Here is a 26148-nt window from a genome sequence, read left to right as displayed (position 1 = left end):
AAATTTGGAGATTTAGTTTTTCCTATGTGATGACTAGTATAAATTACCAACTGATAGAATCTAGAATCATCTATTAATTAATTGTTTTAATTAGATTGGCCTTTGTGCAAATTTGTGAGAAAGTATCCTGATTGTATTAATTGAAACAGGAAAACCCAACTCTGGGTGGCTCTTTTCCCTAGGCAGTGTACGTTAAGAAGCCTAGCAGCAACGTGCATGTATCCATTTCTCTCTTCTGATATGGACATAATGTGAGCAGCTGCCTTCAGCTCCTGCTGCTTTGGCTTCTTGCCATAATGGACTGTACCTGGGGCTGTCAGCAAAATTAACCCTTTCTCCCATTAGTTTATTTCTTCTGAGTACTACAGCAACAGGAAAAGAAACCCAGACACTCTAGGACCACAGTTCTCTATAATTCCAAGAAATTGATTGATTTAGGTGTATCTAGATTTTTTTCCTTACACCATATGGATGAAGATGTTGACTTCCAAATTTTTTATATCTCAGAGTTGAAACTAAAAGATTCTTTCTTCTCATTAGACCCTGTCTTTTACCACCTTACTATTTTACCAGAGCATCTCAATCCCCAAATTATACTTTGTCTATTCTTCTCAGTTAACCTCACCAGATCAGTCTGGCCCACAGGGCTTCTCACTAATCACAAAAATTTATTTCAGGAGTATTTCTTCACCCACTGGCTTGAATTACATTTGTGATATCCTTCATGGCATAAACTTTAGTCATGTATGTGTGACTGGAAAGCTCAGTCGAATGTCTGTTTTAGTTATACATTGTTTACATTTATTTACATACCCGAGTATCCCATAGACTCAGTATATGCAGATTCTGCCTTAGGTTCTGTTAACATTGTCCCTGATCCCAGCAATAGTACCATTAATGAAGTGGCATGCCTCCTTATTCCTTCTGGTTTTTATGACTTTTACACTGAAGTTAATTGTCTGCTGTTTAGTCCAGGCTACATCTTACTCTGTAGTCCATCCTTCTTGGCCCACTGAGGACCTAGCTCAGCAGCAGACCATAGTGCACAGCTATGTACCATCCTTGGCACCTCTTTCCTTGACCCCCAAGGCAAGAACAGCTTGACTGCAACTGCTGTCACTGACTAAACCCCACACTGGCCTTGTGATTTTTTTGATCCCATATTTTTTTCAATAGTAAAGAAGAAAAACAAACAAACAAATAAACAAGCCTTCATTTCTAAATAAGGTACCATAGCCAGAGGTACATTTAGTTGGCACTTAAAGGCCAGCTTTTCATTCTTCTGTTTCTCTTCTCCATAGAGGCTTAGCTTACTAATTTCATATGTTTTCATAATAGTGCATTCCTAAAACGAATGGAGTCATTTGTCCACTTTTACATATAAATATCCTTTTAATCCTCCTGTGCTGATGGGCAAACATTTCTCTCTTTTCTGCTATGCTGTATAAAAGCTAAATACAATTTTTATATCGATTCTCATTTTTCCATGGACTCAACTTGGTCAGCTGTGGTACTGAATTTAGGAGGTGCACATGGACATATGCTCGCCAGTTAGATGTGTGCGTGCACAAGCCTGCTGTTACAGCGCAGTGGCCTTGTTTTTCTTAGCATAAGCCTCACAGACAAGTTGAAAACTTCCAAAGTTTCTTTGCAAACAACATGTAGCCATCACTCCTATCAGGCTCTGAACCACCTCTTCTTTGCTACTAATCTGTTTCATGGCTGCATCTTCTGTATCTCTTAGTTGAGATGAAGCATTTCACCTGCTTTACTCTGTTGAAAGCATAGGGACTAAGCCCATTACCATTATATCTGTAGTTCTTCAGAACTTTAGCTTACCTACCATTCACATCACTTATAGCTAATGTTATAATATGAGGAGAGCATAGTACCTTTTCTGCTACATTATCCTACAAACATACAAACATACCTGTGTGTATGTGCGCACATGCACGCGTGCGCAGACTCACACACACACACACACACACACACACACAAAGAATGAGGTGAGACAGAGTCAGAGCAGTCCAGGATGGAAGGTATGTTAAGATGGGTTCAAAGACAGCCTTGCCTTTATATGAACAACATAGCTCTTTCCACATCCAGGCTCTGTGACACCCAGCATGTACACAGGTCACTGTCCTCACCTAATTCCCCCTGGGCCCAAATAAGAATGTGCAGATGTCTAAACCTAACCATAAGTAAGAGTCAAGTTCTGAGCTTCTGGGTCATATGTAAATTAAAGGAGAGACCTTGATTGAAGAATGTTCCCCCATTCCTTGGCCTGACACTCCTGAGCCTCTGTGCAGATCCTGCTGGGAGCTCTAACAGCTTTTGTTTTTCTTCGTTTTGTTTGTTTGGTGAAATCTAAGCTTCTTGAACATAGGGACTAGATTTCTTTTCTAAGTACTCATTATCTTGCGCTGGCCCAACATTCACAGTGTGTTGTTTGAAATGATTTCATTGTATTTACACCAACTTTATTTGAATTATATGGCATGATAAAATAGAACTTCATTATGCAGCCCCCTACCCTACTCCTCCATCCAGGAATTAGGGAGAAACAAATTTTGGTCCTAAGCTCTTTCTTGTGGAGCTAATGTAGAATTCTTTGTGACATAATCCAGGCAGGCAAGGGGTTAGCATAATATGGCCATAGTGTTAGCTGGCAAGAAGTGTAACCAAATGTAAGTGAATATACAGAATATGAATTTCTTTGATAGACTTAAGAAGGACAGGCAGAGGTTTAAGGGAAAAAATATGGCTCCTCACATGAGTAGCATTTATTTTACATTAGGCATAGGGGCTGACAGAGGAAGAAATTAGTCCCTGCCAGAATCCCAGTCCTTTCTTTCTCTCCTTCTTTCACCAGGGCAACAGTCTCTCTAAAAGTAGTTAGAAACTACTACTACTAGGTAGGTAATAGTCACTACCTATTATAGTATCTCCTTTTATATATAGTTTCACAGAGAGTTGGCGAGGATGAGGAGGGACTGGAGGAATGAGGTTGAACATTGGAGAAAGCTAAAAAGGAAGAAGGGAAATGAAGACGACTAGGGGCTAGAGAGGTAGCTCAGTGGTTAAAAGAGTGTAGTACTCTTGCAGAAGACCCAGGTTCAATTTACAGCACCCAGAAGTCAGTGGATAGCCATCTGGACTTCAGTTCCAGATGATCCAGTGCTCTCTCCTTGGCCTCTATGGGCCTTGCCTACACATAGTGCACATGCACAGATGCAGGAACACAGTCTACACATAAAATAAATCCTTTTAAAAGGAAGAAGAACAAAGAGAAGGATGGATGGAAAATAAGAATGGAAACAGTGCAGAGTAGCATTCCTAAAGCTATACACTTCACTCCATCTACCTCTCCCCTAGAGGCCTGAGGGAGATCACAGCCAATGTGCCATTGCCACCTTGGCTGATGCTATAGTTTGACTCTAAAATGCCCTCCCCCGCAGGCTCTTGTGTTAACAACTGTTTCCTAGATGGCACCACTACTTGGAGAGGCTCTAGAAGCTTTAGGAGCTAAGGGAGGGGTAGCTGGAAGAATTGAGTCGCTGCTTTTGAAGGTTATGGCTGGCCTATCCTCTTCTCCCTGCATCCCATCTTCCATGAAGTCAGCTGCTCTGCCATGCCTTCTCTGCCATGACAGACTGATACCTGGAGACAAAAAGGATGATTTCTCCCATTATGCTGTTTTTCTCATGTATTATGTATCAACTGCCTAGTTGTCACTGTAAGTCTCCAAGAAGGCATACTTATGATGATAATTAAAGATGCATTTTTCTGTAGGAGAAAAGTTAAACAAGTTAAGGCTCCATTTCTGAAGGAAGTGGACTTAATAAGACAAGAGTAAAGAAATGTATGAGTTAGGAGTCTAACTGTACACACTGAGTGACCTCAAATCAGAAAGCAGACGGCTGGCTCAAGCCTGAGCTCTAATTGAGCAGGGCCACGAAAGCCCCAAAAAGACTTTGTTAGGCTGCCTTTGAAAAAAAGAAAGCCTCAAACTACAACCAATCAAAGTCCCAGGAAGACTTTTTTTTTTAAGAAGCTCAAAGTAAAGATAAAAGGAACTTAAAGTTGATCTTAAGCAAATAGGAGACATAATTGGAAACCATCTAAGCATGGAAATGAGGGAACCAAGAAGCAGGCAGGCTGAGAGGAAAGATTAGAGCTTACAGATAAGGGCTGAAACAGTAAGATGGGCTATGTGAGAGTTTTGCCAGCTAAGATGGAGCAGGAAGTTCAGAATAATATTGGACAATATTAAGTATCTGCTCATATAAATGGCATACCCAATTTGCACAATCTGGACAAATGAAGAAGGTAGGAAGTCTAAACTCCCTGTATAATAAACAGGTGAGTGGAGTTTTTGACAGTCTGTCAGAGGGGCCAAACTTAGGAAGTCTGCCTCTAGTTCCTGATTCGTTTTGTTTTTACAACATTGGAAGGTTGCTAAGTCACAGGAAGTCAACAGAAACTTTGGGACCAGCTAGTCCCAGACTCATGCCTTCACTTCATTGTTTATGAGCAGTGCATACACCAAGGCCTCACTGTCTAGGGCTTCAGTTTCTCAGGGTTTTAACCAACCTAAGACAGAAGTGCATTGCTTTTGATAATGCATATTTCATGATGGGTAAGGAAGGCATTTTTGTCAGAACAACCTAAGACAGGCTCAGTCTTGCTAATGAAATAAAAGGGGGGTAGAGAGCTTTTGGGGCCTCTAGGCAAGAATCTGACATGGGCCAAGGACAAGGAAATGGGCTGCTTGGCAGGAATATAACATTGACCAAGGACAAGGAAGTAGGCTTCAGGCAGGAATCTGACATTAGGCTAGAACAAAGAAGTAATTTCAGGCAGGAATCTAAATATTAGGCTAGAACAAAGAAGTAATTTCAAACAGGAATCTAAACTTTAGGCTAGAACAAGGAAGAAGGCTTCAGACATGAAAATGACTTTGAGCTAGGACAGGGAAGTTGGCTCAGATATTTTTGTCATCCTGATAAGCCCTTAGAAACAGTGATCACAGGAGTGTTCATAGAATTTTGTTTATTTCCTTGCTCGTTCTTTGACTATTTGAGTTTATTATCTTGCTTGTTCCTTGAATATTCGCATCTATTGTATTGCTAATCCCTCAACCTAGAACTGACCTTAATACTTGCATGTAATTAAAATGGTATAAAAGCAAAAAGGAGGAGGAGGATGGGATAGAGGAGTTCTAGTGAGAGGAAATGGGAAAGGGGGATGACATCTGAAATGTAAATAAATAGAATATCCAATTAAAAAAAAGGAAAACTCTCCTACAGTTCTTGCCTGACTCATTACATGAGAAATAGTTATATAACTCTCACACTGAGTTTTAGGAGATAGTAAAGAAGCCTGAATTAGTCTCACTTCTAAGATCAGTTTCTCCCATTAAAAATGTGAATGAATCCTAGAACATTTCAAAGGTCTCTTTCAGCTCTGAACTTTCCCAATTTCCTAATAGAAAATTGATAGTGAAGGCACACAAAAGACAGACAGAAAACCAGGAGCGAGTTCCACGAGCCCATGCCCTTTTCTATATAATCAGGATGGTAATGAGAACGATCTCCACCTGATGGAGTTGTTGCAAGGACCAAAAATATGTCTGTCTACCTAATGCAATACAGTGATTGTACAATCAACAGCAACATGGAAAGTGTTGAAGAAGGAACAGAAGTAGCAGCAATCATGAAGGCCAGGACTAGTTGCTGTGCATTGCCAGAGCCCACAGACATTTGAAGTGCCGTCTCAGTGTCTCAGTATTTTCATGCATGTGTGCATGTGAGTGTGTGTGCAGTGCCTATGTGAAGGTCAGATGGTAGCCTCAGGTATAGGACCTTTTGTTTGAGAGAAAAAGAGCCTCTCATTAGCCTGGGACTTTATCACTCAGGCCAGTCTAGCTGGCCAACAAGTTTCCAAGGATCTTCACATTTCTCCATTGACGAGATTCCAGGCATGTGCCACCATGATTGGCTTTTTGTGGGGATCCTGATGATCTAAACTCAGCTCAGGTCCTCATGCTTTTGAGACAATTGCTTTACTGACTTAGTCATCTCCTCAATATCCCCCTCTTTTCCCCATCCAAGTGTGTGTGTGTGTGTGTGTGCGTGTGCGTGTGCGTGTGTGTGTGTGTGTGTGTGTGAGAGAGAGAGAGAGAGAGAGAGAGAGAGAGAGAGAGAGAGAGAGAGAGAGTTTATGTAAGTGTCTGTATGTGTTAGGAGGCCAGAGGTTGTTGAATATTTTCTTCTATTGGTCTTCACCTTATTCTTTGAGACAGGGTCTCTCACTGAACTTGAGATTGGCTGACTTTTCTGGCTAGCCAGCTCCAAAGACTTGCCTGCCTCTGTCTCCCAGCATAGGGGTTAAAGGCAAGCACTATTGCACCAAGATCTCACATCGGAACTGGGAATATGAGCTCAGCCTGTCATGCTTTCACACCAAACACATCACCTCCAAACCATCTCTCCAGCCCCTGATGCTCCATTCTTGAAACAGCTTGTCCTCTGGCTGTTGGATCTCTGCTTCCTTTGCTGATTTCTCCTCTCCTACCAAACCTGTCAATGTCCGTGCCTCTCAGAGATTAGCTGATCTCTCCCTTCTCCTTGTCCAGTCATCAAGGGTATCATCCTCTGACTCCACACACAATATGAAGCCAACTTAGACATTTCCTCAGAGACTCAAACCCATATTTTTAGCATCATGCTTGAATCTATATCTAGAAAGCTTGCAAGAATCTCAAAATCTTCATGCTCAAAAACTGAACTGGAAACTTATACCTTTCCACCCCTTCCTTCTCTACAAGTCTTTAGGTAAGTTATTGTTGGGACAACACTTTGTGCATCCTTCACTCTCGGTGTGCAGTCTCCCCAGTGTACAAACCATCCCTGCTGGCTTTCCCTCCAAACCTAGCTCCCTGCACTTATCTCCATCTCTACAGCAGCACCTCTCTTTGTCTCCAATATTGGTTCCTGGCTTCCTTCTTCCTGCTAGGCAATTCATACAATTAAATTTAAACCAGATTCCTTCCCATGTTTAACATTTAAATAGTTTTATTCTGTCTTCAGAATATATCTGTAATCTTTTATGGCCTGATGTTCTGAATTGCCTACATCAATCTGCTTCTCTCAGCTCTCTTTACCATCTACACTGGTCTCTTTTTCAATTTCTTAAACTTAACAAAGAACTTCTTTGCACATGCTCACTCCTTCCTCCCGAAAGATCCTTACCCTCTATCTTTGCAAAATGGGCTTTTTTTCCAACTTCTCTCTTCATTCACACTGACAGTCACCTGACCTTTCCCTTCCTCACATTTGTCATAATTGAATATGAATTACACAGACTGCAGTTGACACTTTTGCCTTTATATTAGATTGCAAGATAGACGTTGTCGTGGGCAGCTGCCATATGTCCAGGTGACCAATTCTTATTATGGTAAATATGGCATGGTAAGTTTTCAAAATTGAGTCAAGGAATTATAAAAGATACTATAAAAGTTCCTGAAGAGGAGCTGAGGAGCCAAGGCTAACCAGGAAGGGGCTGACTCTTTAGTGAGAGAAAGGGAGATATGATTTCTATTCATTTTTGTTGTTGTTTTATGATACAGTCTCATCAGACACATTTTCACTTATGCTTTCTGCTCCTCAGTTATATCCACTCATGTCTTCCACAGATGAGTATTAGTTATAGTTGTCTGTTCCCCCACCAAAACTCTGTCACTCAAAGAGCAGAAATCTTACTTGTCTTTTACTCCTGGAGCCTGATACTGACCTCCAACCCCCAGTCCTCTACTGGGCATTTGTTATGAAGGGTGTCCATTTCTGTCTTAGCAACAAGTTACCACAGATGAAGTGGCTCAAAACAACAGAAATGTATTGTCACCAGACAGAGGCTATAGAGCAAAATTCAAGGTGTTAGTAGGACCACACTCCTTTTGAAATTTGCACTGATGAAGCCCGTATTCTCTGGTTGCTCTTGACTGGTGATGACAGCATTTCTGTCTCCATTCCCATCACCCTATGGCACTCCTCTCTCTTGTGTTTATGTCCTCATGTCTCCTCTTAAAAGGACACAGTACATGCTGGATTAGGACCACACTAATCTAAGAAACTCTTATCTTAATAGTACATTAGCAGCAACCTCATTTCTAAACAATGTCATATCCTGAGGTACCAGGGTGGTGGTGGTGGTGGTGGTGGTGGGTGGACAGTTAGCATTTAACATACCTTTGAGAGGGAGGACACAGTTTAACCTGTAACAGGATTTCCATAGAGGAGAAACTGTATCACCAAGGATTCACTGAGAGATACATCCTAAAGCATAAAAAAACAAACAAACAAAACAAAACAAAAAACAGCCACATCAAGGAAGGAGAAAAATGAGATAGTGCTTGTTATTGAAGACTTTCAAGAGGGACCCCAGAAAGAAGTATGAGGGATGGATGGGGGGAAAGTGAACAAGTACCCTAGACAGGCAGACACACACAGTATGGTTAGACTAGAACCTCAGGCGTCCTAAGGCAAGGCAAAGGTGACAACTGAACTCACCCTATCTTCCTTCACAGATGCCCCCTCCCTTCTTCCCTGGCTCTGATGGCTGCAGCTTGAATCTCCTAATGGAGAATTTAATGAGACTTTCAGAAAATGGATCCTAGATTCTCTTTCTACCCCAAGTAATTATAAACCTCGGCAATTCTTTTCCCCTAACTTGCTGCTGATTTTCTAATTACTCTTGCTCCAAATAGGACAGTTAGCATTAAAATGAAACCACGCTGGGGCTGTGGGTTCACTCACATCTGCTTGGCTTATTTCTTTAATTTGACAACGTGGCTTTATGGTTGAGGAGCAGCAGGTGATCCCTATATTTTATGATGTAAAGTTTGTATCCCCCAAAACACAGGAATCCCTCACAAATATCAAGGTAGAACTCCAATAGGAAAAGCTCATCAAGACATAGCCTCCAGATGGAATTAAGTGTCAGGAAAACTACAGCATCATCCCCTGAACAGGTTCTGGCTAGGATGTTTTCCTGTACTTCTTCCTAATAAAATAAGTAGCTTTAGCAACCCAAAATGAAATTCTCAACATGAAGAAGACCCTCTCATTTTTTTTTAAAAAAAGCACATATAGTAAGCTTGGGGAGAAGATACAGGGACTGATAAGATGCGAAAGAGTCCAAAGTATAGGTGATTAGACAACACAGAAGTGGCCGTAGAAAATATTAGCTTCTCCTCATGAAGATGTCTAGAGTCATTGTAAAACCCTTGCTCTCAAGATAAACTGCCCCATTGTTACATGAACCTGATAAATAGTAGTTTTTGTTACTATTGCAAAATCCATGACCCCATTTGTCAAAAAGAAGAGCTTCACAAGGAGACGTCACTAGCAGAATCAGAGGTGTTTAATCAGGAGGGAATCTTCACTGCCATCTTCCATACTGAAGGGTATGTTTTCAAACCCCTGGAATAAGCTAGCCTCATGTCTTCCTTCCTGCATCTAAGTGAGGCCTGCCTACCTGATATAGGATGGTGCTCACAGGCCTCTACTCCCTCCCTCTGGCTTCTCCAGTTTTCATTTAGTACCCCAGAAGTCAGTCAGAAAACAGGAAAGGAATCTTATGATTCATCTAGCAAAGGCAAGGAGAACTTGGGTTGTACTTTCCCACCCTATAATCATGTATTATTATAAAATAGGTATAGGTATAAAAATATCTATCATCAGTATATTTTTCCTCACTGAATACTTTCTACATACTACTTTAGAGGTAAAAGGTACCTGTACTTGGGATTCTAGAGGCATAAGGAAATGATTATAGATGGGAGACTCAATCCCTCCGGAACTATCAATGAGGCATATGTCCTTGGGAAAATTTCTTTTTTCATCCTTATCATTCTGACACGTGGAATAAAGCAAGCAGTAGCCTTCTTTGAGCTGCTATAAGACTGCAAGAAGTTTGGCAACATATAATCAGTACCAAGTAAACATTACTCGAGGTAGAGGGAATTTGGTCATTAATTTAACAAACAGTTCTTCAGAGCCTTGTCTACCAAGAGGCTTTGGGTGTCATGGTCATGGACCTTGAAACACATGTGGTTCTATATTTCTGCGATGTCATCCTCTGGCTATGTTGCTGGTGCCCTGAATCATATCTGTTTCCTTCTTCACACTTCTCACTGCTGTCGAAGGCAGCGTACGCATGAGCTGGGATGGCCCGAGGGCTCAGTTCATCTTGTTCCCGTACCATCTGGCCTATGACCTACCATTTGTCCTTTTATGGCTCTTGTCTGAAGAAATATCTTGTGTTTTGCCTACGGAAGATGGTTCCCTAATGAATGTCAAATAACAATAAAGCTTAAGTGTCTTCATCAGACACTTGAGCAGGCATCTGTCCTCCCAGCAGTAAAATATGCTGTGGCTCTGGAAATAGCTAAGAAATCCAAAAGTGGGTTTCATCTCCTCAGAGGAAGGCTGTGAATAATTTCAATCACTGACTTGGCTGAAGGAGGAGTCCTTGTAAGGCTACAACAGGCACCAGTAGCTCTTGACGTGAGCATTGCCATAGAAGGGTGCAGCCATGAGAGAGAGATAGGCAGGTATCAGAAAGCTAGTTGGGGCTCCTAGAATCTATGACACCAGCTTGGTAGGTTAGACAGTCTTTTTCAGTCTTCGCTCTAAGCTTCTCAGACACTAGCCCCAAGGACGCCTTCTCTCAGAAGCTATAGTCAGCAGCTTTGGTCAGACTGCAGATTATAAGCTAATTCATTTAGAAGACCTCAAGACACAAAGAATGAAATGCCAGAATAACAACTGCCTCTATCCTTCTATCTCAGATATCCAAGAGCTGGTAAATTATACCCAGAGGCCCTCACAGGACATGAAGACCGGAACCAGAAACTAGTCTTAAAACCAAGTAAAGAGAAAGCAGAAGGCATTATGGTGTAGATTTGGAACCTGTTGGTCTGCTTCAAACCATAATATAGCCAACTGGTCATCTCAATGGTGCTGGAAAAGTTAGAATCACATCGAATCTCAGTTTCCTTAGAAGGAAAATTTAGTGTAAAATGGGGTGGAAGTGTGGAGTAATTTAACAGTTTTCTTCTGGAGTTGGTGGGAAGATAAGGAGCCAGAAACAATGAAAACTAGCAATTAATAAGGAATTGCTAGTCACCAGCCTCTGGAGCATCGGCAAAGCATAGTGAGCCTGATTGTTATCCTGTGTGATATCAAGACAAAGGTCCTCAGTGGAACACCAGAATTAAGGAAAGCTCCAGAGACAAGTCTTTATTGATGGAGCATCATTCTCTTGATGGAGAAACAAAACAATGCCCATGTATTCTGAGCTCTTCAAGAATCCAGGAAAAGACCTCTGAGAAATATGGGGAAATGAAGGCTGGGCAGCACAGCTGCATGTGACTCAGAGGAATAATCCCTTTGACTATAGAGGAAGGTCTCTAGGAACCTGTCTCCAGGACAGAGCTGTGCTGTGTATCACTTCTTTACTGAATGGCTACTGGGAAGAACAGGCATATTTATCCATGTGTATGTGACAGAAAGCTAGAAAGGCTTTGGAATTGTTGAGTTATAAGGTTAAAGGCAAAAAAAAATTCCTTAAATTATGGACAGATGTAATCACTAAACTCTTCCATCCAAAATGGCAGCTGGAGATGGGGTCTCAATGCAATGGCTTTCTGGCCAACAGAGGGAGGTAAGGAATGGTCAGGGAGACAATATAAGATCTGGTACAAAGGCAAGAGGTTGGACATCACAGTCCACAGAGGTGAGCAAGAAGGTCAAGATTAGAGCAGAAAGTTTGAAAAAAGATTCCATTGTCCTGCCCCCCATCCCCATCCCCATCCCCATCCCTATCCCAGTCCACCATCTCCTCCCACTATATCCCATCTCACCCCTGCCTCAATCTGGGTATGCATATGGTTTTGTGAGTGTGTTTGCTGTGTCAGTAGGTATACATGTGTTTTTCTCATGTAGATACATGCAGAACCTAGAAGTTGACATTATAATGCTTCTCTGCCTTATCTCTTTGAGATAGGATCTCTCACTGAAGGATTTTCTGGCTGGCCATGAAGCTCACAGGATTCACCTGTCTTTGTGACCTCCGGCACTGGGGTTATGGGGTGTGTCACTATACCCAGGTTTTATACTGATGCTGAGAATCTGAACTCAGGTCCTTATGTTTACATGACAAGTATTTTGTCCACTGAGCCATCTCCCCAGAAAAATCAAAGTTTTTCTTTTGGGATTCATGGAGTTTCTATGGGCGGGGGATATTTCTTTTGAGAGAAAAAAAAACTAGTGGATCCAAATACCCAGTTCACCTACAGAGGTCAGATTGTGGATATAGTGATACATTAATTGGAACTCTGCAGAAAGATAGAACCCGTAGAGTAGGGAAGGACAGAGGGAGGAAGGGATGTTTTAAAGAACTGATGCATGCGGTTGTGGAGGCCGAGTACTATCCTGCTATCTGCAGGATGAAGATCCAGTGATGTTAGCAATGCAATTGCAGTTGAAGCCTGGAAGCCTGAGGACAGGAGGTGGAGGTGGGGATTAGTGAGGCAAGGGGATGTTGTAAGCCCCAGTCCAAACGCAGGAGGCTGACATCTCAGTCCACAGATGAGCAAGAAGAGGACTCTTTACTGACTTCTCCATTTTTGTTTGTTTGGTTTTGTTCTATTCAGGTCTTCAGTGAGTGCGATGATGTCTTTCTACCCTGGAGGGCAATAGACTCTACCAAGTTCATCACTTAAAGGACATCAAGGAACAGTCACATGGAGACACACACACATGAACACCCCATGATCCAGTCAGACAACACATGAAATCAGCCCTCCCAAGCGCTGAGCAAATGTGATGTGGAGGAATTGGTACCCATGGAGGCACAGGCAGTTCTCAGGATTTCTCAGAGTTATTCTGGGGGTGCTTATCAAATTCAGAAGTCTTGCCTGAAAGCAGAGTCTACAGTCTGCTCAGCACCAGGCAGCCACCTCAGCAGAATTAAAGTGAACACTGGGCTCAGCTGAACCTCAGACGACAGCAGCCTGTGCCCTGGTCCGGCATTAGAGCGTATGTCTTCAAGGAAAGGGTTTTACATTTACTTTGCTTGCATGACCCATTTACTCCAGTTCTGCTGGCAGGAAGAAATGAAGAACACTTAGTGTGCATCCCTTACAATGGTCTCTTCCTGTGCATTTTCCCCAATCAGGGCCACTTCCCACGCTCAGCCTTCTCCCTTACGAGACTTATCTGCAAAACAGCTAACAGCCACCAATTCTTTTGCTTCACCCCCACTTTCTGTTGCTTTAACATGTAGAATTCATTATAGAGATACTGTTAATTCTTAAACAGACTGAGTCTCTCCTCAGTTATTAAATGGAAATGTGCATCTTTGAAGCGAGGGAGCTACTCTCTTCCGTCCTAACAATGCCCGAGCAATGGAAGTGGTACCGTATACGCCCCTCATTACCTTTCTGTTGGTGGGAAAGGTCCTTCTGCCTCCTGGGACTGGTTGCACATGAGAATATGGACATAGAGATGCAGGGAACTGTATAAGCGACATTTATGACACCATGATGGAGGTCTCTGAGCAGAAACAGACTAAACATATTCCCCTGTTGTGGTTTTGAACCCAAACAGGAACTGTGGGGAGGTTTTTATAGGTTACAAAGGAGACTTGTCTAACAATAACTTTGCTTTTATAGAAATAAAACTATTTTCAAGAAATCTTACTGGTATGTGAGAGTGAAGCCCAGTCTAGTGTGAACTTGGTGTGTCAGTAGGTGTACATGTGTAATTTCTCCCAAAAGCCTTGCTGTCTGCCCTGTTAGATGCCTTTGCTTAACTAGCTGGAGAAGTATTTACCTTCAAAGTATAGCCACACAGTGAGCAATGTTCACATTCTGAAGTCCTGAGGCCCTAAGACAATGAGACCGTTTTTTGAAGTTTCATCCTATATTCTTTCTAATCTTAGTACTTCACTAATTTGTTTCAAATTATTCATTTTTATATTAATCAGTATAATTTCATAAGGTTTAATTTTTTAAAAACTAGAAATTTATTTTCATGATGCTGAAGACTTGCACAGTATAGGCGTGTAGGATAGCATCATAAACCAGAAAGTGTCCATTGAAGTCCTATTTATGTATTTGTCTTTACTCAAGACAGTAATGTGCATTTGATTAGCATTTAGAACTTGTCATCTGTCCTCTGTTGCATGCCTTGGAAGAGTTGAGTATCACAAGAGCAGCTTCTGACCCATGGCTGGGGTCCCCACGTCTACTGCTTCCAATACAGAGACCAAATGAGCCTTTCAGGAAAATCCACTGCCACAGGAGCCCTTTGCATTCCAAACTAAGGAGCATGAAAAGCTGGGGATCTAGCTGCACAAATGTGAGGATGAGGAACCAAGTTCACATCCACAATGCCCATGTAAAGAGCTGGGCTTGAGGGTTGATGCTGTACCAGAGTGTTTACTTCACATACTTGAAGCCGCAGGTTCAATATCCAACCCTGCCAGAAAAACATCCCTTACATAATCACCATAGCCTTTCCAGACTCACAGACCTCCTGGTTTTTTGCTGTCTGTTTATCTGCCTGATAGGGGTACTGGTAGTTCATTCTGAGGCTGTCCCTTACTGTGCCCTTCGATCTGCTGGCCTTCACCTTCTGACATCAGGCACTCCTCACAGCCACAGCAGCCAAGAAGCCTGATTCAGTCAATGTGGGTTTGTCTTAAAGCCTGTACATATAAGACAGCTTCCCTTCCACCACCAGCTCTTATTCCTGTCCTGCTCCAATTAAACATCAAAGCTCCGGGCAATACGACAATACTTCCAATATTCCTACCATTGGTTTTTGTCAGTACTATCTATTCCATGGAACTAAATATTTATTCTCCAATGTTTTGATTGACCGAGTACAAAGATTTTGTGTCAGTTCAATGAATTTTAACACACACACACACACACACACACACACACACACACACAGCCTCTCCTTAGCTCCCAGATTGCTATATAGACAATTTACCACATTTGAGAAGGTTCCCTCACATAGTGTACCCTCAGAAGCCTGCCAAAGGCACCCAAAATTCTGACCCCCATCATTATAAATCATTTACCTTTGGGGAAGATGATATAAATTGACCCATACACAATATGATCCTTGGTCCTGGCTCTGTCTCGACATTTTGTCTGTCATGTTCACCCATGCTATGTCAAACAGCCACAGTTTGTTCTCCTGTCGCCTGGGTGGCATTCTAAACCTATTTATTCTGCTTTTGATTGGCATGTAGATTGTCTCCAGGTTTGTGCCATTGCAAGGAATGCTGCTGTGAACATTTTCATACCTATCTTTTCAGTGGGCTTAAGAGCCATTTTCCATGTTTCTATACCCAGGAGTGTATTCTGAGTTATAGAAGAAATGTATGTTTAGCTTTAATAGGTATTAGATGGTTTTTAAAGTGGTAGAACCAATTTACACTCCCAGCAGCACGTTAAAGGCTCCAACTGCTCCACATCGCCGTCCTCACTGGACCTGCTGGTCTCCTTAATTTCATTCATTCAGAATGGATTTGTGGTAGGTTCTAATTACAGAGTTAGCTAGGATTTCCCCAGGGTGTATTAACGTAGAGATGCCGCAGTAAGCTAAATGTTGAAATCAGAACCCTCAGATGACAACTTTTGCAGGTAGGGCCTGTGAAAGATGGCGATTTGTACCTTCATCCAAAATATCCCCTTACTCTTTCCAGCCAGGGAAGACTTGGTGATATTCCCATCTGTGTACAAAAAATCAAGACCAAACATCTGCACTTCCTGCCAAGGGGTCTCTGACTTCCAGCCCCCAGAACTCTTCGAGGTTTCTGTAGATAAGCTACCTAGTCTTTGTGTTGTTTTTACTATAGTAGTCTAATCAGAATAAGGTGGTAACTTTACATGTGTTTATTAAGTGCTTGGAAAACTTCTCTGAGGCTGGAGGTATAGCCCAGTGGTAGAACACTTGCCCAGCATGCTTGTGGCCTTGGGTTCAAATCCCAGCACCAGAAAAAAAATTAGTATGAAAGGTTTTTTTGGTGATTTACCTGGTCATATCTTTTGACCATTCCCCAGTGAGCTACTTCTCTCTTGCATGCTATTGTCAAAGTTGCATCTGATTTGCTGGTATAAAACATTATTATTTTCATATCCCCAGTTGAATCCTTGGTCAGACACTTTTTATTGCAAATATCTCTCCAAGATGTGGATTTCCTTTTCATTCTTGTAAGGACACCTTGGGGGCAATAGGCATCCGTAATTTAAGTGTAATTAAACATTATTTTTTTTGAAGCTGGTGCTTGTCATGTTCTATTTAAGAAACTCAAGGCGTATGCCTGCAGCATCTTCTAGGACAACCTTTGTTCTGTCTCCTTGTTCAGCTGTGCTGTGGTGTCGTCTATTTCTCTACACTTGTTCTTCACATGTGGAGCCAACTAGTGCAACTCTGTTTACAGAGATGGCCATCTGTCTTGTCCCCACCACCTCCAAAGTGCAATGACACATTTGCAGTAAATCCTTAACAGAATTCCTTAGTTTCTTCCTCTGCATTTTTTTCTTCCTTTCCTTGCTTGAATAAAAGGCTATCTCAGCCAGTTCTGATGGCTCACACCTAAAAGCTAAGCCAGGAGAATTGTCACAAGTTTCAGGCCAGCCTGGTCTAACTAATGAGTTCTAGGCCAGTATAGGCTTCAAAGTGAGAACCTGTCTCAAAATACATATAGATCTGAATTAGTGGGAATGGGCATTATTAGAGCTACAAGACCCTCAAAAGTCTGCTTACAATATGGATATAATGTACTTCCTGTCATTCTATGGTTTTATAAACAATCATAGTATAATTTATCTTGCTCACTGCATTTCTCATTCTCTCTCTCTCTCTCTCTCTCTCTCTCTCTCTCTCTCTCTCTCTCTCCATCCTTACTTTGTTGATAGAGATTATTGACATTCCATGTTCTAATATAGAGGATGTTAAGCCCAGAGGGAAAGCAGTTTTCCAATGTCAAAACATATTGGAAGGACATTTATAATAACTCAGACCTCAGGAAAGAGGCTAAGCTTAGAGACAGCCCATGGTTGGTAACAGAAGGCCAGGCATAGAAGAGGTGAGTAGGGAATAGGGAGGGTGGAGACAAGAGAGTTGGAGTGGAATTTTGGAAGCACCAAGTTTCAATAATGGATAAGAGAAGGGGAATGTGCTAACTTATAAGAGAGAGAGAGAGAGAGAGAGAGAGAGAGAGAGAGAGAGAGAGAGAGAGAGAGAGAGAGAGACTGAGACCAAGTGATCACAACACATGAATCAAGACAGAGGAGTAAATGAACCCACGGGGCTTGGCATTTGGAGGTCAATGAAGGAATAACCTTGAGTCAGGACAGGAACAAAAGTCCACAGAGGAAGTGGAATCCTTCAGTCTAGAGACTGGGAAGAAAGTAAAAGATGAGCAAGAAGAGACGAGGGGTTAGAAGGCACATTTATTGTGTGTGTGCTACCATTTTCCCTGCAGCTTGGCTTCCAAACCATACCAGGCTTTAAGGCAAATGTGTCCATTTCTTCCGTCTTCCCTGCCTCCCTTCCCCTCCACCTGACTGCACCCTGGCAGATCATTCTTTCTACCAACACCTCTGCACACGGGCCAGCTTCATTGCTTGGGAATAACAATTCAAGAAGTTAGTTTCTTCCTCCCTGGTTTGCCTCGCTTTCTGTCCCTTCCGGTGTGCTCAGGAGATAACAGTGTAAAATTTGCAGCTGTAGTGGCGTCCCGTACTCACTTCAGGTTCATCCTCTGTACCCACAGTAGGATTTTCTCTGGTGTTCAGGAAACCATTGCCATACAATGGACAGTGAGGATGCTGGAGCCTCCTTTCTGACTATTCTACAGGGGAACGAGCAGCCTTTGTGGAGATCCTGGTCTGCAAACATGAGGGCCGAACTCAAAGACTGGAAGACCAAAAAGAAGCTGAAAAAATTGGAACAAAAATTGCTCATGGAGCTCTGAGTCTCTGATTCGGATTGAATTCAGGCTACAGTAGTTTAGGAACAGAGGAGGTGGGTTCCAGGAGAGGCAGGGGACCAGGATGGATCCAGCTCCTTTTGCAGCCTGGGGAAAGATGGAAGGAGTCAGTGAGGCTGACATTCAAACCCGCGTCTTCCATCCACACATGAGAGAGTTTGAGTTTTTCAATATTGACTCCCGTAACACTTAATAATTTCATTGATATTTTATTGAAGGGTGAAAATTTTTTAATTCTAATTAGATTAGTTTCTCCAAGTTTACTACATTTTTAATGTGTTTTTATTATGCCTTGGGGTCATTTTCCCTACAGGGTTTACTCTAGTTTTATAATTAAAAAGGGAATCAACACTCTAGATTTAAACTATGGATTTTTTTTCAAATTTAACTTTCCTGGATCAAAGCTATTTCATGTCACACATCCCCTTGGAGATTCAGGATGCTATAACCTGATATCCACAGTGGCATCTTCTCATCTCAGTGAGCTATGACAGCTTTCACTGACCAGTGCTGGGAAATGCCTCAGCCTATAGATTGCTAGGATTGCTCCCAAACTCTCTGGTGGTAGGCATGAGCTGGCTGCCTCAGCTCTGGCTGCAGAGCGTGCACAGGTGAAGTGGCTGCCTTTCCTGGCAGTCCGGAGGTGGAAGCTGTCGCTGGATTCTGCTACCTTGGCCTCACACTGACAAACAGCACACTAATAGGCAAGGAACTAGACAGTCCTATCTAGGAACCCAGCATGTCTCCTGGCAGAATTGCTAGAAGGTTCTGGTTTCCAAATATGAAAGTTTTGTCAGAGCCAGAGGCTCAGCATTCCCTGCCTGCATGGACTCTCATGGTGCCCAACTCTTCTCAGAGAGCCTCCTTCCTTTCAGGCCACCTATATGCCATGTGTTGTGGGGATCAGTAATCCCCAAAGAAACCCCAAGGGAGACTGAGTCCTATTCCCAAAGATTGGGTCTTTTTTGAGCTTCCACTAATGTGGGGAACATTGTGAATCTCGTTTTAGAAGCAATGAAACTGAACCATAGTCCAAAAGATGAAGTGCCTTGTCCCAAACTATCCCCTGAAGCAGTTGAACCTCATTTAAACTCAGATTTGTCCAGCTATAAATTCCTGACACTTTATACACCACCAAACAGCATCCTTCTAAAAGCTACCAGGCTCAAAGTGCCTGTGTGGGGGGAACCCTGTGTGTCCTACCACTTCCTGGCCAGGACCAGGGTTATCTTGCAGACCCCTCCCCTTACCACTCAGTTCTATGCCCAGAATGCAGACTGAGGTATGTGTGTGTGTGTGTGTGTGTGTGTGTGTGTGTGTGTGTGCAAGCACATAATATGTATGCCTGTACATTGGAAGCCAGAAGTCAGCATCAGGTATCTTCCTTGATTTTCCTCACCTTTGAGACAGGGTTTCTCATTGAACATGGAATTTATCAGTCTGGCTAGATTGGCTGGCTGACCAGCAAGTTTCAGAAATCTTTCTGCCTCTACCTCCCCTGGACTGGAATTACAGGCATATGTCACTGTGTCTGGCATTTTACATGGGTGCTGGGGACTCAAACTCAGGTATTCATGCTTTTACAGCAAACAGTTTACCATCTGGGCCATCCCCAACACCAAAGGACTCTTAACATGAAGCACAATGGATAAAAACTGGATCCAGAGTGCCTCCTTCCGGTACAGGAATCCAGAGTCAGACCCCAACCCCTCACCCTGGCCAGTCATGCCAGAAGAATCTCATTGAAAATCCTCCCTTGCTGCTCAAACAAATTGTTTCTCCATGAGCTTGTAGTAATGCGTCTTCCTCCCTCGTCTTGAACTTATCTAAACAGCCACAAACATCTCCATGCTTATGAAAATGAAATTATCCAGATGTCTCTGCAGATGTTACAAATAGCCAGCACAGTGCAGTATAAATGCAAAGGAAATCTCTTCTCCCCATTTGGGATGAGTGTTTGCAAATGGGACTAGCAAAAGTGACCAGGTGCATACCAATTCCTCATGAAGGTGACTTTATCCCTGTAATGAGAATTCCCCTTTCAAAATCATAAATACTCAGACTTCAAATGTTTTCCTCCAGTGGTAAACAGAGATTAGTGATTGATGGTTATTATATTGTTGTTAATTTTATTTTAGATTAAAAAAAATTAAGGAATCCAGTGAGGCATAGCAAAGATGAGAGGTAAGGGTGATTCTGTGGTGTTTTGTAGGGCAGAGTTCGTAACGGAAAGCAGGTTAGACTTGGGTATTTGGGAGCAGGAGTTGGGGAAATTGAGGAGAAGAAGATAGGAAGGCAGATAGAGGCAAAGAGTTTCATGGAGGAGATGAAGTTCCAGGGGATCCTGACAAGGACAGAGGACATTTAAAAGATGAAGGCAGTGGAGAAGGCCCTGAGCAACTGCTTCATGGCAGTGGTGGGGTTCATGGGAAGAGGGGCACTGCATCACTTCAGCAGGAGGTGGAGGGAGCTCTGGATGCCTGACTGAGGATGCTTAGATTTTACCTTTGAAACAAGAGAGAGTAGTGGGGCAAACAGAGGCCACGGAGGAGGGAAAAAAGCAGGAGAGAATGAACTCTTATGCCCGTGACGATGAGAGGTAAAAACTGGAAGACAACGGCTCATGCATTGGTCTAGCATTCTTGGATCCAAGCTCTCACAGGGATGTTGAGAGGTCCACACGGCTGCTCTGGTCCAGGGATTAGGAAATGAGCATATACCCTCAATCCTGCATCCAGATGCATTTGGAATAGGAGCCACAGAGCTGGCCAGAGCCTCACATCCTTCCTGCCTCTGGTTGCTTCATCCCTACTTTCTTGGGGTCAACCTGTAGGACCTGCTGAAGTTGCTTCCCTCACAACCTGCTCTGTGACCTGGCTTCCCACTGCTATCCTGCCTGCACTCGTGCATAGAGTCGCATCCCTTCAGGTCCTGCTGCTGTGTCCTTGAGCCTCCCGCAGCTCTGGCTCTTGGCTTGCCTTTCTGCAATCTGCCGTGTATAACAGCATCCCAGCAGCTGCCACCTCCCCACAGCTCTTCAGCCTCACATAGAAGCCCTCTCCAGGGCCAGCAGACAGGACTCAGAGCTGTTTGGACAGGACCTGTGCACTGCCATGGGAGTGGGTGTGTACACCCTTGCCCTCCAGGAGCCCCTGGCCCCTCAGATATTGCCAGGTTTACCCCATGCTTGCAAGCTCAGGTGGACCAAAGAAGAAACTCTTATTTTTATTTATCTAAAACATCATTTAGCATTTTGCAACAGAAATAATTTTTGTCACTCCCCAGCAGGACTCTGAGATGGCCTTAAACGGTGGCAGTGGGAGAAGTCTTCCTGTTTTCTTGCTGGTGTTGGCTAATGTCCTCATGGCCATCTGGTCTAGCCCAAGCAGATGGCTTCCATCAATCCTCATTCCTGGCCTCAGGCCTCTTTGGTTCTAACAATACTCTCAGCTTGTGCCCTGACCCTCTCAACACTAGATCATACCAGGGTAAAAGATACTCAGAAATCAGGTCCCTGAATGCCAGGAGAAACCAGAAGCCATTTTTCCTAGAGAAACTGTCTGCCTCAACAAACTTCTGCCCAGCTATGGGGAACACATTCTTTTTTCCTTGGCTTGCCCTAATCTACCTTCCTGGGTGAGGATGTCAGAGCTCCATCTTTGAGCTGTGCCTTTTTGGAGACCTGAGGAGCAAAAAGCGAACTAAAGTTAGGCCTGTAAGAGGTTTTGTTGAAGTGGAGATAAAGTGAGACAAAATCTATGAAGATTTAACAAACTCTCCTCCAATCCATTCTAAAACTGCAGACCAAAGGTCTGGAAGAGTCCGGCAAAGGGCACAAGTCTTGGGACTCCAGCTGTGCCTCGTCTGTGTTGGTGGGGGCTACCCTGAAATACAGGAGCCTGGGCATACCACTAGCTATTGCCACAGACTATAGGCCAACTGCACTCCCAGCTCTAGTTCTTTCTAGAAAAGGGAGCATTGCAGCATGCCTTCACAACCACACAGAGCCCTGCACACCTGCACATTCCTCACCCGTCCCTCAAGCTCCCACCCAACTCATGATGGGATTCGCAGCAGGTCTGGCTTGTTTTCAATAGCCCCATCATGTCCTAAGTTCCTTCCCGACCCCTGGGAACTACACCTTTGAAATCCTACATAATGTGGATCTTGTTTCTCTTTTTCTCTGTGTTATGAAACCTTCACATTAGGAAATAACCTCACACCCGCCTTCAACTGGCTGGGAAAAGGGCCAGTTGGAGGGCCAGAGAACATCACTGCCTCATTCTTCAGATATTATATCATCATTCACCTCTGCCTAGTAAACCTTTGTGTCCCATAAGAGAAACATTACGTGATATCCTTGTGATGTCACCCGGCCAACTACCTTCATCCCCTCCAAGAAGGTAGACACTCTCCATCTCAGCTTTGGTCATAGTTTTCCATGGCCTCTGAGGTTGTACAGCCAATCGTCTCTAAAGACTGAGTGACAGGATGGGACATAGTGACGTAGTGAGTCTCCCCACCTTCCAAGCAGAGGTGTAGGGCTCCTCCAGCATGCTTTCTAGTCTCCTAACACTAGTATCTTCCTTGGGTGATGAGTAAGTAAGGGACATTTGACAAAGTGCTTGCCAAGTGCCAGGGACAACCTTCAGCTTCACAGCCACCCTATGAAATTAGTGCTATTAACCATGCTTGGAAGATAAAAACTTTTAGAACACGGAGAAGTCAAGCCTCTTTCCTGAAGGCACACAGTCACTAAGAAGCAAAACCAAGACTCAAAACCAGCTTCTCTATCAAATCCCTGGATGTGGAGTGACAAACCCTAAGCTGCCTCACTTCCAGGAAATTAGAAATGAGGGCCTGGAGAGATGACTTAGCACCGGAGCACTTACTGCTCTTGTAGAGGACCACATCAGGCCGCTAACAACTACCTGTAACTACAGTTTCATGGGTCCTACTGCCCTCTTGTGGCCTCTGAGGGCATTGCATGCATGTGGTGCACATTCAAACACACACACACACACTCACACACTCTCACACACACACACTCAAACACACACAGAGAGAGACAGAGAGAACAGGAAGAGAGAAATGGGTAGCATGAGAGTAAAGGGAACTGACCACAATGCATAGATACTAGACAGGAAGAAAACTAAGTAAGTACAAAAAAAAAAAAAAGGCATAGCTCTGGGCACCCGTGAATTTGCAGCTGTAGCAACAGGGTCCTGGGAACAGGGTCCAGGGTCCTGGTGCCTGGGAAACCTGGATGCAAATGTATCCTCCTGACCTTATACTAAGGACTTGTCATCAGCAGAGGCAAGCCTGGCTCTCAGTTCATACCTTAGAATGCAGGGCTAGCCCTGCCTTAAGAGTGTTTGTCATAGGCACAGCTGTGATGTTTGGACAGCCCTCTAAGTACAATAAAGAAGCACGTTCTTCTCAGTGGGGCTGTGGCGCATCTGTCCAGGAAAAGGCGGATAGCTATTCAGCACTTCTGAGAGGTTGTTTATAGAACTGGCTTTCCATGTGGCTCATCCTGCACTTGGGAACATTACCCTCCAAAGAAAGTGATTTATTCCTCCAACAAATATTTACTGAGTACTTAGTATGTGTGAAGTACTCAGAAAACTCTGGAGGATAGAGGACAAGCTGTCATTTGAGAGGCTTGTGTGGCTTCGCATGGGGAATCACCACAATAAAATAGAACTGGCATAGACTTACAAGATGACCACAGGAACTAACATTTGAGAGTTTACATAGTAGTCATGCTGTTGTCCCTGGATTGCTGGGAGTTGTGTTCAGACATTATGAGTATGAATTTGTGTAGCCCTCAACACAGCTCTGTTAGGTAACAAGTATACTGTGGTGCACGGCCACCAAAACTGAACTGCGCATGGTGTTTTCTTAGTATACTGTCCTCACTAAGGTGTGCATGCTCTGGACCTAGCCAGAGCCCTTGGCATGGCCCACTGGTTTCCCACTCCTCCTACTGTGTCCTTGCCCTCTCAAGAATCCCTTTGCAGCCTAGACCACTAGACAGTCCCCTCCTGGCACCTTCCCCACCCTCTGGGTGATGCTCCAGGACTGGCTAGGAACTGAGACACCCCCATCTGCCACACTCCCTGCAAGACCAGATGGCCATAGCTTTGGCCAACCAAGACCAAGGTCTTTTGGGCCCACTTTCTCCTTCCCTACCCAACATAGCCAGTCTATGCCAGGCTACAGACAGGCTACAGGCTGCAGGACCACACTCAGGAAAGAAGCCCTTTCCCCACCCCCCTTACACACATACACACACACACACACACACACACACACACACACACACAAGCTGCCTTGCCTATACCTGGATTTGAATCATCTCTATCCTCAAATTCCAGTTCCAGCACCCTATTAGTATGTGCCCTAGGTGAGGGACGTACACTCTCTAGCCTTGCCCTTCCTATTGTGAATATGGGATCAATAACAATAGCTTCTGCCTAACAAAGTTGTCTCAAAAATCAAACATTCATCCTATGAAGTACTATGAGACCCAGAGGGTGCTATTACGCACATATGATATTCACATAGCTATTTTATTGCATGTATAATTATGTATTGAGACACTAGAGTTTCAGGTTAAGACATGAACTCTAAAGCCGAGATGGACAGGAATGAAGTCCTAGCTTTGCCTCTTACTAGATATGTGACCTTGGGCAAGTTAATTAGCCTCTCTGTGCCCCAATTCAGTTTCCTCTTCTATAGTTTTCCAAGAAGATTAAACAGCTTAATCCACTTAAAACATTTAAACGGTGCCAGTCACAGTCAGCATCCCATAAAAATGCCAGACATGACTAGTAGCAGATTCAAAAGATTAGCATATTATAATATAACCATAGTAACAAATGCTTGAGAGTTTACAGAATGTGTACATGTTTATTTTTTAAATTTTTGTTTGGTTTGCATTTAGGGGGACTGCAGGGTCTCACTAAAGATCCCAGGGCAGGGCAGTCTTGAATTCACTGGCTTCTGCATCTGCCTTCTGAGTGCTGGGATTAAAGGTGTGCACTGCCATGCTCAGCCCTTCACAGGTGTTTGCTGAAATACCAGATCACCAGATCACTACCTATCTTCCTGGGAAAGTTAATGGCAGAGAGGACACTCAGGCTGGGAATTTGACAGAGGAATAAGATTAGGCCAGGTACAGGAAGCTAGAAGAAAAGGCAAGTGAGCAATGGAGTTGGAGACTGGGGGGCTTTGCACAAGACCTTCAGTTGCTTCAGCTGTTTGGCCTGGTTCCAGTAAAGCTCTGCATCTTCATACCAAAACAGAATTGTCCAGAAGCTTTTTAAAATGCAGATACAAGTGCCCACTGTTCTAGATCCTGAATCAACAATTTCAAATAGAACCAGGTGGAGCAGAACGTTTATCATCTCTCAGGTGCTTCCCATGTACAGACAGTTCTGAAGACCCAATAAGAGCATCGGGCGTCAAGACTTCAACTGTGTGGGACCCATCTAGAAACCTTTGCCAAAACACAGACCTCAGAGGAGCGATCCCAGACCTACTGACCATTGGTCAGAGCCAAGAATTTCCTTTCCAACAAGTCCCTGGGTGATACTAGTGTTGCAGTACAGGACTTCATTTTGATCCTGGGATTATACACAAGATGTGTGGAATCAAGAAGAAGCATGGTCTGATGGCTCACAGAGTCTGCCATGTCAGCCACAGAATTTTAGACTTGATTCTGCCAGTATTGAGAGGCCTGTTCACAGATGTGTGTCGGGATGGGTGTTATGGAGAAGTTGAGAAGGAAGAAACAGAAGACCGAGAATCAAATGAAGGTGTGTGATAGTCAGCAGCTTGGACACAGAGAAGGGGAACATAAAGCAGGACAGCCATTCACAGAAGAGGTGGAGAAGGGTAAGGAAGAGATGACCAAGAAGTGGTGGGTGGCAGTCAAAGGTCACTGAGTGCCAGCAGAATATCCAAAGCCAAACTCTAAAGACATGGTGGTTATGAAGGAACAGCAGAGGGGACAGTTGTCTGGATGTCAAGGTCTCAGAAAGGGTCCCTGAGACCTCAGTGGGC

This window comes from Grammomys surdaster, unplaced genomic scaffold, assembly GCF_004785775.1.
Source record: "Grammomys surdaster isolate TR1022 unplaced genomic scaffold, NIH_TR_1.0 125698, whole genome shotgun sequence".
NCBI lineage: Eukaryota > Metazoa > Chordata > Mammalia > Rodentia > Muridae > Grammomys > Grammomys surdaster.
Note: the sequence above shows the minus strand (reverse complement) of the source record.